The 18,063-nt window shown below is 29.7% G+C and overlaps 1 long non-coding RNA gene across 1 annotated transcript; it reads right to left on the minus strand.

Moving 5' to 3' along the window:
- Positions 1 to 3,441: 3,441 nt before the first annotated feature.
- LOC129912102 (uncharacterized) lies at positions 3,442 to 4,348 on the minus strand. The gene is made up of 2 exons (XR_008771744.1): positions 3,654 to 4,348; positions 3,442 to 3,580 (listed from the first exon to the last, which is right to left on the minus strand). It is a non-coding gene; the product is annotated as an uncharacterized LOC129912102 (long non-coding RNA).
- Positions 4,349 to 18,063: the final 13,715 nt, after the last annotated feature.

An 18,063-nucleotide genomic window follows, 5' to 3' on the forward strand; every position in this document is an offset into this window, starting at 1 on the left:
AATGGTGTAATCAACACGACTTTGTTTTATATATTAAGATGATCAGATACTAGAGAGGTCGTTATAGTGACTAATTAAATTTTTTTCGAGTGATTGATGATAGTTCCTAAAAAAAAAACAAATTTCTTACCCAATAGCATTTGCAAGATTGTCTTGCATGGTAAAATTAACTAACCTCATTTCAAATCTGTCCGAGTGCATCTTTAATACTTTTTCTCAATTTGTATGCCGAAAGTTCATCTAGAGTTCTAGTTTTGAAATATTCCGATTGCAATGTATTATAAAGTGTATCAATCATTTTGCAATGATTTGATGATTCTTTTCTAACAACTGAATCATCCCAAATTCTCTTTCACTTGGTAAAAAATTTTAAAAAATCTTAAACGGTAAGAAATCGTTAGGTTTTGAAAACCTTATCAAATTGGGATAAGTTGAGAAACGGGTAATTATAGGAGAGGGGAATTTTTGTGTTGAATTCTGAGTACACCAATAGATAGGTTATGAAAAAATAGTCGAGGCGTGTGTTGGGATTTTTTTTTAAAGTAAGTAGTTTTTGAGATAGAGAGTTTTGAAAAACACCTATTTTTTGCACCTTTAAATTGAATGTTTTTTTATTTTTAGAAATATTTTCGGGTGTTCAAAAAATCTGAAACTTATGAAGTGTATAGGTGAAGTACCTATGTGTGAGTGTATGTGCAAAAAATTGGATCTTTAAAATGAAATTTTCCATCCAAATCGGGATGAAGAAGTTTTTTGGGCCAAGTTTTTTGGTCATTTTTTCCCGTTTTCAACCGTTTTTTATTTTTATCTTTTTTTGTTTAACTCATAAATAAATGAAATTTACAGGGTATATAGAAAATTTCAATCAATTTCGTAAACAGAATTTTGAAATAACGGTAAAATAAAATGTTGGAATTCAACAGGTTATAACTATTGATCTAGAGCAGATAGAAATTTGATTAAACTTTTATGAGCATTCTGATACAATAACCTTTCATTTGGTATATAATACATAACGGTTGACTTACTATAAGCTACACAATGTTAAATCAAGAAACTTGCGAAAACACTCAAAACACCAGTGGAGATATGTTGATCATGAACAGCCACCAGTGTGGGAAGAACCGTAATCTCAGTCTGGAAATTCGACATGGTTGACTTTAAAAAATTCTAACTTTTCTTGTAGGTAACTTGGTGAAACAATAAGCTTTCAGATGGTATAAAAACCGTGAAGCTGTTTTGAACATTTGTGAAAAAAGTGCATCCAATGCATTATTACCATTTCTAATGCAACGCAATTGCACTTTTGCTCTAAACTTAACGAAAGAATTACCGTTGAGCTGTTTTGAACATTTTTGAAAAAAGAGCATTTAATGCATTTTTACCACTTCTAATGCAACGCCATTGCATTTTCGCTCTTAACTCAACGAAAGAATTACCATTGAGCTGTTTTGAACAATTTTGAAAAATAGTGCATTTGATGCATTTTTAGCATTTCTGATGCAACGCCATTGCATTTTTGCACCTAACTCAACGAAAGAATTACCGTTAAGCTGTTTTGAACATTCTTGAAAAGAGTGCATCTGATGCATTTTTACCATTTCTAATGCAACACCATTGCATTTTTGCTCTTAACTTAACGAAAGAATTACCGTTGAGCTGTTTTGAACATTTTTGAAAAAAAGTGCATTTGATGCATTTTTACCATTTCTGATGCAATGCCATTGCAATTTTGCTCCTAACTCAACGAAAGAATTATCGTTAAGCTGTTTTGAACATTTTTGAAAAAAAGTGTATTTGATGCATTTTTACCATTTCTGATGCAATGCCATTGCATTTTTGCACCTAACTCAACGAAAGAATTACCGTTAAGCTGTTTTGAACATTCTTGAAAAGAGTGCATCTGATGCATTTTTACCATTTCTAATGCAACACCATTGCATTTTTGCTCTTAACTTAACGAAAGAATTACCGTTGAGCTGTTTTGAACATTTTTGAAAAAAAGTGCATTTGATGCATTTTTACCATTTTTAATGCAACACCATTGCATTTTTGCTCTTAACTTAACGAAAGAATTACCGTTGAGCTGTTTTGAACATTTTTGAAAAAAAGTGCATTTGATGCATTTTTACCATTTCTGATGCAATGCCATTGCAATTTTGCTCCTAACTCAACGAAAGAATTATCGTTAAGCTGTTTTGAACATTTTTGAAAAAAAGTGTATTTGATGCATTTTTACCATTTCTGATGCAATGCCATTGCATTTTTGTTCCTAACTCAACGAAAGAATTACCGTTAAGCTGTTTTGAACATTTTTGAAAAAAAGTGCATTTAATGCATTTTTACCATTTCTGATGCAATACCATTGCAATTTTGCTCTTAAATCAACGAAAGAATTACCGTTAAGCTGTTTGGAACATTTTAAAAAAAAAGTGCATCTAATGCATTTTTACCATTTCTGATGCAATGCCATTGCAATTTTGCTCCTAACTCAACGAAAGAATTATCGTTAAGCTGTTTTGAACATTTTTGAAAAAAAGTGTATTTGATGCATTTTTACCATTTCTGATGCAATGCCATTGCATTTTTGTTCCTAACTCAACGAAAGAATTACCGTTAAGCTGTTTTGAACATTTTTGAAAAAAAGTGCATTTAATGCATTTTTACCATTTCTGATGCAATGCTATTGCAATTTTGCTCCTAACTCAACGAAAGAATTATCGTTAAGCTGTTTTGAACATTTTTGAAAAAAAGTGCATTTGATGCATTTTTACCATTTCTGATGCAATGCCATTGCATTTTTGTTCCTAACTCAACGAAAGAATTATCGTTGAGCTGTTTTGAAAATTACTGAAAAAAAGTGCATTAAATGCATTTTTACCATTTCTGATGCAATGCCATTGCATTTTTGCTCTTAACTCAACGAAAGAATTACCGTTAAGCTGTTTGGAACATTTAAAAAAAAAAGTGCATCTAATGCATTTTTACCATTTCTGATGCAATGCCATTGCAATTTTGCTCCTAACTCAACGAAAGTCACGCTAAATGGGAAAAGTGCATTTGATGTCTCTTAACTATTTGCCAATATTTCTTTTACAGTTAACTCTTGAGGCAGTTCAACAATTCTTTAATCGATACCTCCATACGAAATCGATTACCAAAAAAATATATCGGTAATTTTGTTTAGTAAAGACCCAAACCTATTTTTTGAATATCGATTTTGGTTCGATATTCAATTTTTTCTATTTTTATAATTCACAGCCACTTATGGTCAGCAGTTGAATATAAGTAGCGCTTTTGATGAATATTTTCAGTGTCATCGACTTGAAAATTTGAAATCGAAAGATTCGAAAAAAAAAAAAAAATCGATAACAAAAATTAAAATCGAAAAAGAAAAAATAGAAGAAGAGAAATTGAAAATGGAAAATTTAACCGAAAGAGCATTTTTTAGAAACGTAAGTTTTAATTTAATTGATTGTTAAAACCATAAATTATAAAATTTTAATATTTTTTATTAGTTCGCCGGCATGCAGTGGTCAAATCCGCGCCATTGGTTTAGGAGGACAAATAATTTGGTAAGCTAAATGAAAAATTGATTTTTTTGTTAAATACATATTAAATTTATAATATTTTAATGTTTAGCAACAAATTACCAATGTCCAAGAACCAGTCCAACCTATCGAATTGATTGGGGATGGACCACACGTGCTGGTAAGCTGTCATTTATATAATTTCTTATATCTTGATTTTTTGTTCTTATTTCTTCATAATTTTCTTCCTTTCTTCAGCCCAATCTAGGCGTGGTATATTATCCTCGCCAAAATATTATAGCTTCTAGGACTAGGGTGGTCAGAATCCACCGAAGAGTCCATTTTTCGGTAAGAAAATATTTTGACATTTTATTTTTTTAATAATATTTTTTATTTTTTGATATTTGATTGCTATGTTTTTTTTTTTTTTATTTTCAGAAATTTAATTTGTTTCTCCAGTGGGTGAGGAACAAATATTGGAAACTAGAGCGATGGCTTAGGAGGAAATTCGATAGGGAATCCTTAATGACAATTTTCTTTTCAATTTGCTTTTTTATAGGATTATCTATTTATTAATTTATTTACCTACTATATTTTATTTAATTGTTCTTTTGTTTATTTTCAGGTTCAACGTTTTTTCTTTAAATAAATAATTACTTCTTTTGCAGTTTTATTTACTTAACCTTTTTGTCTTTTCCTTTATTTTGGTGGATAATTTTCTTTTCTATTTTTTATTGATGTTTTCAGGTTAAGGGAAGAATTTTTTCTACATAAATAGCTGAGAAAAATTAAACGAAATCAAACTAGAAAGAAAGAAAAATATAAGAGTTGAACAAAAATATTCATGTCGGCTCCCAATTGGAATGGAAAATTGAATTGAAATTTCTGAATCAGGTTTGAAATCGTTTAAATTTTTTTCTCAACCATTTTTTTTTTAATATATCGTGGAATTCGGAAATTAATATTGTTTATGTAAGTGAGTATATACTTCAATTTGTGGTCAAACTTTGTTCAGTGATAAGTGCTAAGTGACAAGTTTTTAGTGGTAAGTGTTAAGTGACAAGTGATATAATAAAAAGAGGATTAGGCCTACTGGGGAAACCTCTATAAAAAAAACGCATCTGGTATTCTACCCCATTGGGTGATGTGGAAAAGAATACGGCAATTTTTAATTTTTGTTTGCGTTTTAGTACACAGAAAGTTTTTTAAGGGGGGAAATCCCTCTGGACGACGGGTTTTTCAAGAATTTTTATTGAAAAACTGAAAGCATTAATTAAAATTTGGAAAAATACATGATATTATTGACATCATGAAGTGCTAACACAATTTTTTTGAAGTAATAAAAAAACAAAATGGCGGCTCTACAGCCGTTTAAAGTTGATGCCTCGCGTTTGCGCCGTGCAATGCCCAGGTCCAGTTAATTATTTATAATCAAAAGAGATTTTTTTTCCATTAAAATATATTTATACGCATTGCATGAACCTAAATTTAGCAAAAAAAAGTGTAAAATAAAAATTGAGACCAAAAAAACGAAATAAGACAATGTTTTTTTATTAACAAATTGTTAAAAAAAATATTTATTGTGAAAATTATATTGAACTTTTAGGTTCATGCAATGACCAATGAGTTAACGAGTAATTTGCACTTTATTTCAAGTCGATAGCTTCATTAGTTTTTGAGTTACGTTGCACGGCGCGGAAAAAAACGTGTTTCGAGGAAAATTCGTTTAAAGTTTTAATTTTTGTACTGTGGTATGCTCCGAACGCATGGGTTTCAGGACTATCTGGGGACTTTTGGGGCTTTATTTAAGGCTAAGATCACTAAAATAGTTTCTTCGGTTGATAAATGATTTTTTTAGGCAAACAATTAATAATGCAAAAATAAAAAAATTCCAGAGGGTTTTCCCCCCTTAAGTGCATTTTAGTATTAAATTTACAGCCATGGACAAAGAAATAGCACACTTTCGATTATTCTTACAAAAATTGAATTTATTTGGGACCTATATACTTAAATATTATAATTTTTAATCGAGGACATGAATTAGCTTATGAGGATTCATAACATTAAAAATTAGAAAGTATGTACATATTTCATGTCAATTAAATTTTTAAAAATTATAATTTGTAGAGAATTCCTTTTTTCTTGCGGACAAAGAAATAGCACCCATTCCTAAAATCGTAAAAAAACATTTGCAAAAATTCTTACAAATTAGAATAAATTCAGTATAGCGAAGTTAATAGATACTTTGTTAGTTGACCACGATTTTTCTTAGTTTTTTGGCTCTCTTTGGAAAACTTTTAACTAACATCTGGCATCTACTTTGTGGGGTTATCCTACCCCACAAAGTAGTAGAAGATCCTTTTTTGATTCCAGCCCAAAGATTGTTTGAATTTCGTTTTCACAATCGCCACCTTGACATCTTCCATAGATGTTAAGACCCTGACTTTGAGCTGGTCAGATGCAAACATCGTTTTTTTTTTTTTTTTTTTCATGCGAAAACCAAACTTGTTCTATTTTGATGCATTTTTTGGGGTCATTGTCATGCTTGAGTATCCAATTTACTTGCTGGATTTTTAATAGAAAGACAATATGATATATAAAATTTAAAAAAATATATTAACCTTGAAAATTCATAAGAAAACTCAAGCAAGAAAGTTTTAAATTCCAAAAATAGACTAAATATTACACTTAACTGTTATGATTACCTATATTTTTTCAGCAAACTTGATAAATAAAATGTATTTTTTTTTAAACAATAAGCACTTAAATTGACGTATGGGGTGTGTTTAACTGTTGTCAATGAAACCTAACTCTTGATGTAACTTATTTTATTTTTAATTATTCGATAAAAAAAAGTAATCAGCCCTCGATAAAAAAATGCTCTTCAAAAAAAGAGAATTGAAAATAAAAATATGAATACTTAAACTTATTTAAAACTCATTCAACCAGCTTTAAATGCTTTAAATTTAAAATTTAAATCCAATAATTAAACTTAAGGCCACCCATATTTTATATTATACAAAATATCACTTTGGCACATAACAAAACACATTCCAAACATATTTCACATCATTTTGACAATAATTCGCCACACATAATCCGCTAATAATTCAAATTGTTTTGAATGCACGCACCCAAACAAACACATTTGAACACATTCATCGCAATTTATCGGTTTCTACATCAATTACCTCAAGCAAACAATCTAATCTATTGGACCTGCAGCGTAATTAATTGTTCCAATTTAAATGTACACGCGTGCCCCCTTTTTCTCTCACATCAAATTCGACTCCCTTCCACTCTAACCCGATGTAGAAAAAAAAAATACTTGTTTAAATACATTTTTGTATCTTTTAAGAGCAATCAAAACAGTAATTTTTATCATTGTTGGGGTTAAATTAGCGCCTACGCATCTTTCATCCCGAAAAGGAGCGTCCATCCACCATTCAATCGCTGCGCTGGTTGCAGCTGTATTATAAAATGCATGAAGAACAAGGTGTAGCACATATAGTTTTGAATGTTTCGGGTAGATTCGGACCATCAGACGGACCGAACTGAACCGAACATTAGTTTGAAGTGTTCCCATCCCATTATAACATCATGAATGGAAATGGATGGACGCGGGATGAACACAGAACGGATTGCCTACGCAATAATTCTCAAGCCCACCTCTTGAATTAATGAATACAGCAGTGATGATGATGGGCCGGCCGTTCCTTCTTTTTTATTTCTTCTTTAATCTTTTGTTTTATTGTTTTTTCTTTTTTTTTTGTCTTGTTCTTTTATTTTCGGTGTTTTTCTTTTGTAAGAAAAAAAAAAAAAACTTTATATTAAAACCACTTAGGCTGTTTTTATGTTTAACAACTTTTTGGTTTTAAATTTTAATGTAATTTTCATCGTTTGATTGATTTTTTTACAATAAAATTGAAGATGATAAATGGAAATAAAGGAAAAAGAATGAGAAGACGAATAAAAATAAAAAGAAAAAAGAATGTGTTGACAGCTTAACAAAAGAAAACTCAATTTAACGGGTCATTGTGTGCTGCTGATTGAAGTGATGGTTCACGCTAAGCCCACACAATTTGACCAACAACAAAAAAAAAAGTTATAATCTTAATGCCACCCAAGCTTTTTCAAAAGAAAAAAAAAAATAAGAAAATCTTTTACCAAAACAAGACGATACCGTTCAGCATATGAAATGGCACTCTATTTCTTTTTTTTTTGTGTTTTGTGACATAAAAGAACAACTTAAGTCTGGGAAAAATTGTAGTCTTTAGTAAAATGAAATCTCGCAATTGAAACATTGCATACAAATATTCCTTAAAATGTAGGCAATGTCCTGAACTTTATAGCTTAAACAAAAATGAACAACAAAATCAAAATTTCGGAACTTTTATGAACAATATTTTTACATACCGATACCATAGATTTTGGTAAAAGTACCGGATCAACAGTGATTCTCGTTTTGTAAAATATTAGCTTTTTTAAATTGCTGTAATTACCTGGAAAAAAAGAAAACGTTTTTGTTAAAAAAAATAAATATTTTGTACAAAGTATAAAAAAAAAAAAAAAATCACTCATACGCCATACACTCATTTTTGTTTATTATTAACAGTATTAAATTAACATACAAAAATACTTATTTTTCAAATCTAAATATGTAGATTTGCTTAACTAACCATATTAATGCGCTGGACCTTATCCACACATGTCCTTAACCTTTTCGATAATGGAAACAGAGATTAACTTAAATCTTATCTGACCTTTCAAAAAAAAACCCATGTCAAAAACTGTCCAAGTTAAATTCAGTGTGGTTTCACAAGATAAACAGGAACTAATCTAAACGATATAATGAACTCCTAGTTTGGCTTATCATTTGTGTCCCAAATCACATGTCCTGTCGAATGTCTCTAAAGTGTTGGAGACCAACACTTTTTCCCTTTGATTTAGGATTTTGTTAAAAATAAATTCAAATAATTCATTTCTCTGACAGGATAATTTAAAACGAGATCCTTTTATGAATAATTTGGCATAATTCCAAATTTGCACTTCAACCAATTTTACACTCACAGGTAGATTTAACTTATGGCATTATCAAAATCATTCTATACAACAGTATTACTATAAATGTGTGTTATTTCATCATAACCTATTTTCAACATTTGTATAAACAGGAATTTTCAAATTTTTACTTTATATAATTCACAAACCAAAAACTTGCCTTTTTCCATTCATAGAATTCTCCTCAAAAGTAGGTACACATTTCCAAACAGATAATTTTAAGAAATTAATTAGCCCCAAAATAATAACATTTGTGCTTCCATTAGCTATCCTCATTTGCAATGAAAACATTTCAAAATCCTTTCCACCATCCTTTCCGTTTTTTATTCATTCTATTTTATCTTAAACCGCATAGCTACCTACCTCATCGACAGACAGGCACTCCACACAGCTAGAATTTCAAAAAGCCACATAAGATTCTCTAAATGTTGAATGAAAAACTTTTCTTCAACTTCACAAAACTAAATTTTCTATATTTTCTTCTTCTTCTCTACTCTTCTCTAGCTGTTTTGCTTCGGGACCTTTCTCTTTTTTGTATTTATATATATAAATGTGTATATCCTTGTGTGTCAAATATTCTATGCTATATCTGTAGAAAAAGGAAGTGTGCAACAATTTAAATTTTATAAATGAATTTAGTTGGTACATAGTCTGAAAATTTCTATATTTACAGTTCGGTTCACATGGTTAGGTGTAAAGGCACTTAAAAACTATATTTCTCTTTTTGGAGGTTTTTTACCACGAGAGGAAATTCACTATACCTATTTTTTTGTCAAGTCAAAGTTGAAATTTGTTATGCGTGTGATTTTATGTTGGTTTGAGTAAATATTTATTTATTAAAAACTATTTAATTCAAGATTTTTTTTATTTTTTACTTTTATTTAAAGGTTTGTGCGGGGAACTCAGAATTTAAGAATATCAAAGTGCGAAATAATTAATTTTTGGGGTTTTAACTCGCACTATGAATTTTTATTAAAATCGATCTTTAGATTACAATCAAATATATTGTATGAAGAAAGGATGACACGAAATTGCCTTTTTAATAAAAAAAAAAGACTTACATATTATGTAGATAATAATAAGGTTTTTTTTTTTATAAAAACGACTTTTGTAAAAAAACAAAAATGAGGAACAACCCCTATTCAAAGAAAATTTTGCTACAAGACCTCTTAAGTAGCACTAATGCATTTTTTTCTAAAACAAATGAATTTTTTAAAATTATTTCAGTTTTTGATCGAAATTTTGTTTAATGATTATAATAATAACGTCTTAAAAAATGTCACTATTTTTTTTGGGAAACTGCTTCGAGGAAGGGTTTAAATTTATAAAAATGTTTCTTCATAAAAAAAAATCATGTGTGCAATTCACACGTGGTTGAAGTGAAACCTTAAAAATCATTTTAAAAAAATCGGAAAAAATAAAACTTTTTTTATTCCATCACTTTTTTTATATGACAACCTACAATAAATTTTATACCATCTGAAAGCTTATTGTTTCAACTCAAAATATTTATATCGACCATGCCTATACAACATCTAAAAAAAGAGCTAGAATTTTTTTAACCCAATTAGCTTTCATAAAAAAAGCAAAACAATCAATCTCTTTTCTCATCTTACGCAACGCCATTAAATCCATTTTTTAAAAGACAACCTATAATAAATTTTATATCATTATTATTTCACCTTTTATATGACGCTTCAATCATATTTCTACCATGCCTACAAAAAAAGTATGATTTTAGAGCCAACCATGTCGAAATTTCAAACTGAGATTACGGTACTTCCTCTACTGCTGGCTGTTCATCGGCAACAAATCTTCACAGGTATTTTGAGGTATTTTTCAATTAAAGATTATATAACTTGTAGAGAACGTACCGTTATGTGTGATATATTAAGAAAAAGTTGTAAAAGATGTACAACCTTATCATTTTCTGACATAATTTCAAAGATATTTTTTTTAATTTTCGACAAACATAATTAGATTTTGATAAAAATTAAAAAAAAAAAATAAGTTTTTATGTTTTAGTAACCTTTAATTTTGGTTAAAACTTAATATTTTTTTGATTTTATACGTTTTTTGTGAAAAAATCGTCTAATTTTTTATGAAAAAGAATATGAAAAATATTCGAGTTTTGAAAATGTCAATAGTTTTTTTTTTTTTGGTTAAAATTTCTTCCGTGTTGTTATTATAAAGAAAACACAAAAATACCTATTTTCAAAACTGATCGCGTTTTTCACAGCTGATTTTAATCAGTTTTGCAATCGTTTTACGGGTTTTCGATTACGGGCCTTTTTCTGATATTTAATTATTCGATTTTTTTTTTCGCTTCTCTTAATTCAAAATTATTTTTGAGACGTAGATTTGGTGATAAAAAGCAATTTTTTTAGTTTTATTCATTTCATACTTCGAATTTGGTTCAGGTACGAGCTTATCAATTTTCGTTGCAAAGATATCGATGATCAAAGCCGGATTGAAAACATTCCTTTCTAATTTTAATTTCTCAACCAGAAGTTTTCGAGTCAAGGTTTTCAAAATAATTGGAGCTAAATTAACATTTTATCCCATCCTTTGTTTACACAACTAAGCTAGAACATTTTGTCAATGTCAGTAGAACGAATTAAACGAACCGACAAATTTTTTTTTGTAACTGTATTCATAAGTATTCTGTGAGACACATTTTTTGAAAAATGTTTCTATTATAAAGAATTTACAATTCAAAATGTTTTTCAAGCTATCTGAAATCTCATACGACCATTTACAACAAAAATAAGGCTTTATGACAAAAATAAAAATGCAAACATTTTTTTAGATCTATTTATTTTGTCCACCAATATCAAATATTTTTTTTAGTCATGGTCTAATTATATGATTCACACTGTATATCTTTAGTTCGAAAGTTTAAAAGTCGCCAAGTTTTCAAAAACCTAAGACCATAATATTTTCACTTTGCAAGGCCACCACTTTACCACCAAAAAACTTAACAAAACGCATCACCATAAACTATATTGCATAAGAAGTGAAAGCGTCATCTATATATTTTTTTGCCCAAACTGAAGAAGGATTTTATAGTTTATATGTGTATACACAATACATCCACAAACTTACACAAAATAAAATACAAAAAAAAAAACATGAATACAAAAAAAAATTTAAAAATGCAGTTGCATAGATAAGCATATTTTTCTGGAAGAAGGACTGACAAAGTTATCTCTGGAAAAAAGTCCGAATAAATCCCGCACCCATTCCCAAATACTCTACTATTCTGTCAGAGAAAATGGTACTGAGTGACCTAGTTGTGCTCCTTGAATGCCACAAACAATATCTTTCGGTTTTTTTTTTTTTTTTTTGTATATTTTCAAATTTTTCATTTTTTTTTTTCTTTTTTGGAAAAAAAAGGATATACATATAAAAGTCCGGATGGGCAAAAGGTATCCATTTTCCTCCTGACCCGGACTCTAGGAAATTAGCAATGCAATATACCACCACCACTTGCAAACAACATAAAACAATAAAGTAGAACCGAACCAAAAAGTGAAGTCCTGGGGAAACTACAATGCTCGAGAGTCCAAGAGTGAAGTATAGAATGTGTCTGTACATGCAGCTGGCTATATGTCGGTGTGTCGGTGGAGCAGCATACTAGAAAGAGAGATACGATATAGTATAGTTCTCCTTATTATTTTTTGTTTTATATATTTTTTAGTCCTTAGTCCTTTGTGTTATATAGAATGTATCGATTTTTGGCTTTACGTCATGATCGATAAAGTCATCGTTTTGGATAACAGGATGGATAAAACTTCTGTAAGAGGATGTCCCTTCTGTTTTATTTATCCTCATTATTGCATGCATAGATTCCTGAGCTGTCTGTGCTCTGTGTGTGACGTAAGTCCTTGGGTTTATATATATTTTTTTTTTGGTATTTATTTATTATTTTTATGTTTCTTTTTTTTTTCCTCAAAATGTCAGAGTGCGGAATATGGACATAGCCTTAGATAGCATTTCGATTTTTCCTCTCGAATTTTTTGGTGAGGTCGGTGGTTATGAGGGGGTGGGGGTCGTGCCGTCGTCGGTGGCATTGATGATGGTGGTGAGAAAGATAAGTATAGGTTGGTTGTGTCCTTCCCTCTGTTCTAAATGTTATTAGGTAGCAGAAAAGCCGTTTGTCGGGTGTTGTTTTTTTTTTTTCTTTTCTTTTTTTTTAAGAAGATTGTTATTTGGGAAAAGCAGCAGCATCGAGTTTCAGTAGAGAAGCTTTCAAAGGATAATAGCCATTAGTGTTGGTCTTTTTTTTTGTGTGTTTTCGTTGGTTTTTTTACTTGTGGTTCTATATCGAATCCGGTATAACAGAGAAAAGTGGTTTAGTTAACAGTTATTACATGAGGCTTTTAAACATTTGCATATAAATGATTAGGGAAGCAAATCGGTTTCTCGTAATGTTTTGATCATCATGGGCTTCTATATATTCATAGAAAAAGTTTTTTTTTTTCTTTTTTTGGTATCTTTAAAGAAACAACAAACAAGAAAAAAATAATATTTTTCTATACCTACAAAAAAAAAAAAACACCTTCTTTCATGATGGGCATTCATAATGCGTCTTCGGTGATGGAGAAATAATTTGCTTTTTGAAGTTTAGATAAAATTTATAAAAAAATATGTTGAACTTGATTATATTAAAAAAGAATACCGCACATATAGAATTTTACAGCTGGTGTTGAAGGGGCGTTTGTTTGTTTTGTACTTAATTTTGTTTACTTTTATCATTTAATTATATTAAAGGTTTTTTTTGTATAGGTTTGATAAAAGAAAAATTATGTTTTTTTACAGTTAATTTGAGAACGTTAAAGATAAAAATCTTAAGATTTCAGATAAAAGCTGTAAAATTTCACCAAATTAAATATGGAAGAAGTGAACAAAACAAATAAAGTTTTTTGACGTTGCGTTTTTAAAAAAAAAATATAATTTACCTAATTATTTTAGTGAAATTCCCACTTTAAATAATGAACTTTAACGGGACAAAAAAATTGGTTCGAATTAGAGGGCAAGTCGAATTAGAAGGAGAAGTATTATTATTTTCTTTTTTCTTCAAATTTTTTTATTGAAAATGGTGAATAAGTTCGACTTAGAGGGAGTCGACTGTATTTCATATTCCAATGATTTGGCAAAGTTTTAAAGATTGATAGACGCCTCACATAAAGTCGCCATTTGTATGTGACGAAATACTTGAAGCCATGAGGATATTTGAAGAAATGGAAAATCTTGCACAAATAATTTGCTTGTCAAAAAAATGGAAATTCGTTTTTTTGATTTGGTACTTCGAAAACAAAAAAGGTCTTAATAACTTTTTTATTAATCTTGATGTAAAAATGGAAAATTGAAAAGCGGAGGACCTTCCCATTAAGATAAAGGCTCATATTTGGTGAGTATATTTTAGAGATGTCTAGCAATCGAGTTTTCGAGGTACCAAATCAAAAAAAAAAAATTCGATTTTTTTTTACCTACCCTAATGTACATAGTGAAAAAAAAAATAAACCTATTATATTGCTACAGACATCTATACCAACATATGCTGAAAATTTTAGCCCTCAAAAGTAAAAGGAAATTGGCGCTTTGAAATATTAGACTTTGTTACCCTTTAGTATCTGATTATATCGTAATAGGACTTGGCTTGGGGTTGGAATTTTTTAACTTAAAAAATGAAGAAGAACAATTATCGAACAATATTTCTCTTCTTAACATTCAGTTGATTGTTAAAATTCGTAATGAAAGGCCTTACAAATTAGCTACTCAGAATGTACATAATTGTTTGTATTTTCCAAAAATATTATAAAACTTTTTATGAAATTTACTGTTAATAACTGCCAACAAATATGCAAAACTATTAAATCTTTTTGATCCTATTGTTTTCTTAACTCAAGTTTTACTCTGTTTTCGTCGAAAACCCCAAGGAATCGACGATGTAACTTATTTTTATTATATTTTTTTCAAATAAAAAAATTATTGGATCCTTTTTGAGAAAAAGCTTTTCGTTTTTTTTTTTCTCTTTTTTTTTTTAATAAGTCATAACTTCTCTAGAGATTGTGATGTGACTGTCAATAAATGCCATAACTTCTATATGATATTGGTGACCAGAAATTTTCTCTGACCAGGCGGTCTTGAAAAACTTCTAATTTACTCTTCCAATTTTTGTATCCTTAAAAAAATATTTTTTGAACAATAAAACATATCTTGTCAATTTACCTTCCATATTCCATTCTCTTAAATTGTTATATCGATTTACCGTACCAAACAAACTTTAGAGAACGAATGAAAATCAAAACGTCTGAAGTCAGTCCCATTTTTAAGATTATTCTACGATTTCCTGAATTTTTCTTTTCTTTCTTCGTTCCAACCAATGCAAGTTTTTGAAATATTCAAAAAAAAAAAGAAAAATACTTTCTTTTATTTCCAATTTACTTGATAAACTTTCAAAAAAAAAAAAAAGGTAAACAAATATTTCTCTTTTGGGTCTTATAAATAATCAAATTCAATTGCTTTGCCGCAGAGTTATCCCGGATAAACATTGCCAACACAATTAGATGTCGCATCAACACTCTCTCGTGAAAACAATTTCTGTTTTGAAAATTTTGTTTTTAACTTCTTGTGTAGAAAATTTAACAATTTCTTTGGCTTTCTTCTTGCCCATCCAGAGGGAAAGAGGAGAGAGGACCTATTAAACTTTCCTGTTGCATTATAGTAAAAATGTATATATATTCCAAGGAAGCGTTAACAACACAAGAATCTTCAAAAACAAAAAAATAATGTTAACTCGTAAAAAATAAAAAGAAGGAAACCAACAACAACAAAAGAAAACAAAATCAGAGAAAAAAAAATAAATAAAACGAAATTATATAAAACAAATCTGAAAACTCGTAAGTAAACTTGGAAGAATTCGGAAACCGTTTGCAGAAAGTTAGTTATTTAAGTTTGAATTGTTTTGCGTTATTACGGATGGCAAGCTTGTGCTTTGCTTTGCTTCTGTTCCTGGTTCCTGATGTTGCCCTGGTGGGACTTGGTTCCTTGTTGTTTGGTGCGCCGCCGACTACGACGACAACACAACGACTACGATGATGATGATGATGATGATGACGATGAATTCGGTGTCTTTGTTGCTGTTGTAGCCAGTTTCAGTTTCTTGGTTTCCGTTTGAAAAAGGAGTTTTGGGTTGGGTTTGGTTCTGTGTGCTTTCGCGTGGGATGGCTGATGATGATGACGACTACGACGAAAACGACGACTGCAAGAACTGCCGGAAGTTCAAAAACTTTCTGAAGTATGCCCTCGCTTCTTGCCGCTGCACACAAGCCAGGCGTACCTAAGTTTTTTTTTTTGTTATATTTTTTTTTTTCAAAAGGATACGTCGTAACACATTTTTGTATAACCCGAGATATGCTCCAATGTTCATTTTGGAATTTTCCCTCGTTTCTTGTATACGATTGTGTTTTGCAAAAGTTTTGTCATTCCAGGCTCTGTTTTTCTTTTTTTTTTCTCCCTCTTTCTCACTCTCATACAATTATTTTGAAGCAATGGAATTAGGTCGATTACGTTGCTCCTTATAGTGGATGTTTTTATAAGTGGGGGTAGATACACTCATAATTTGTTTCAACCTTTTTTTTATTGGCTTACTTTTGGCATGTTGTTTAGTTTGCGAAATGATACACGAATGGAGTGGATTTTTTTTTTTTTTGCTTTCTCGTGAAGAAGAAAGATGAGTCAATTACAGTTTGAAAAGAAGTTTTATTCCTCTTTGACAGTTTGATCTGTCTTCTAGTTGATTTTTGGAATTTTCGCGTATGGAATGAAAGGATGTATTTTCATAACTTTTAATTCATTTATCAGTTTTGACAATACACAATAATATCAAATTGGTTAAAAAAGTACTCTTATATTGACCAATTAATCTAGCCTACCTACCTACTACCTCCTTTTTTTTTTCTAGACAAGGAAAACCGAAAGATGAAAGAAAGAGGAGATACATTATTAAAATGGGGTTATATTTTTATGTAACTGGTTTTAATGTATATGTTCCCTCATTGTTTCTAAACTACTTATCATAATTTCACAAATGGGGTATCGATAAAAGCATCTTGATTGCCCCCTGGTTATGGGTTGTAAAAAAAATTTCTTATATGGCGCCACCTAGACGCAAAAATATGAACTAAACATTTTATTTTTAATGTAACTACTGTGGCTTTGAATATTATTTATCAAGTTAAATTAAAAAAAAAAAAAACGGATAGTTCATGATTTTTGCAACAGATTATCATATTAGAAAACGTCACCTACATACGTCGATTTTCTCAGCGAAGAGTTCTCTTCTAATAATACTCATTAGGGTGGGTCAGAAAAGTCGAAATTCGTTTTTTTGATTTGGTACCTCGAAAACTCGATTGCTAGACACCTCTAGAATATACTCACCAAATATGAGCTCTTTATTTTAATGGGAAGGTCCTCCGCTTTTCAATTTTCCATTTTTACATCAAGCTTCAACAAAAAAAAATATTTTTTTTGTTAATTGAATTTTTAGCCAATTTTTTTACATATTCTTGTAGAAAATTGAACGCTTTACAAAAAAGGTTGAATACACTTTTTTAAATTATCTAACCGTTTAGTAGATATTTGAGGTCCAAAAATCGAGAAAATCTTTAAAAATTCGTTTTTTGTTCTTAATTTTGTAACAAATTGAAAAATTATAATAATCAAACGCGCATGACATATTCTTGTAGGAAACAGATTGCTCCACAAAAAAGGTCTTATTAACTTTTTTTATTAATCTAACCATTTGAAAGATATTCGAGGTCAAAGTTAAACAAAAATATAAAAACTTTTTTTACTTTTCAAAATTTTCTACTTCACTGAAAAGTCATTATTATTAAATTAGTAAGATGGATTATTGTAGGGGCTTAAATGTTCTCCTAAAAAGTCCTTGACCTCAAATTGGTTGCTTTAACCGTTTCCTACAAGAATATGTCATGTGCGTTTGATTATTATAATTTTTCAATTTGTTACAAAATTAAGAACAAAAAACGAATTTTTAAAGATTTTCTCGATTTTTGGACCTCAAATATCTATTCAACGGTTAGATAAACGAAAAAAGTGTATAAGGCCATTTTTGTAGAGCGTTCAATTTCCTACAAGAATCTGAAAAGAAATTTGCTAAAAAGTCAATTAATAAAAAAATTATTTTTTTTTTGGTAGAAGCTTGATGTAAAAATGGAAAATTGAAAAGCGGAGGACCTTCCCATTAAGATAAAGAGCTCATATTTGGTGAGTAAATTCAAGAGGTGTCTAGCAATCGAGTTTTCGAAGTGCCAAATCAAAAAAAACGAATTTACATTTTTTTGACCCACCCTAATACTCATGCTGATTATAACAGTGTCGTTATTAAAAATTCGAATTAAATCTACCACCCCGCCCCTATATATCATATCATTTGTAGATT

The sequence above is a fragment of the Episyrphus balteatus genome, chromosome 2, assembly GCF_945859705.1.
Source record: "Episyrphus balteatus chromosome 2, idEpiBalt1.1, whole genome shotgun sequence".
NCBI classification, from domain to species: domain Eukaryota; kingdom Metazoa; phylum Arthropoda; class Insecta; order Diptera; family Syrphidae; genus Episyrphus; species Episyrphus balteatus.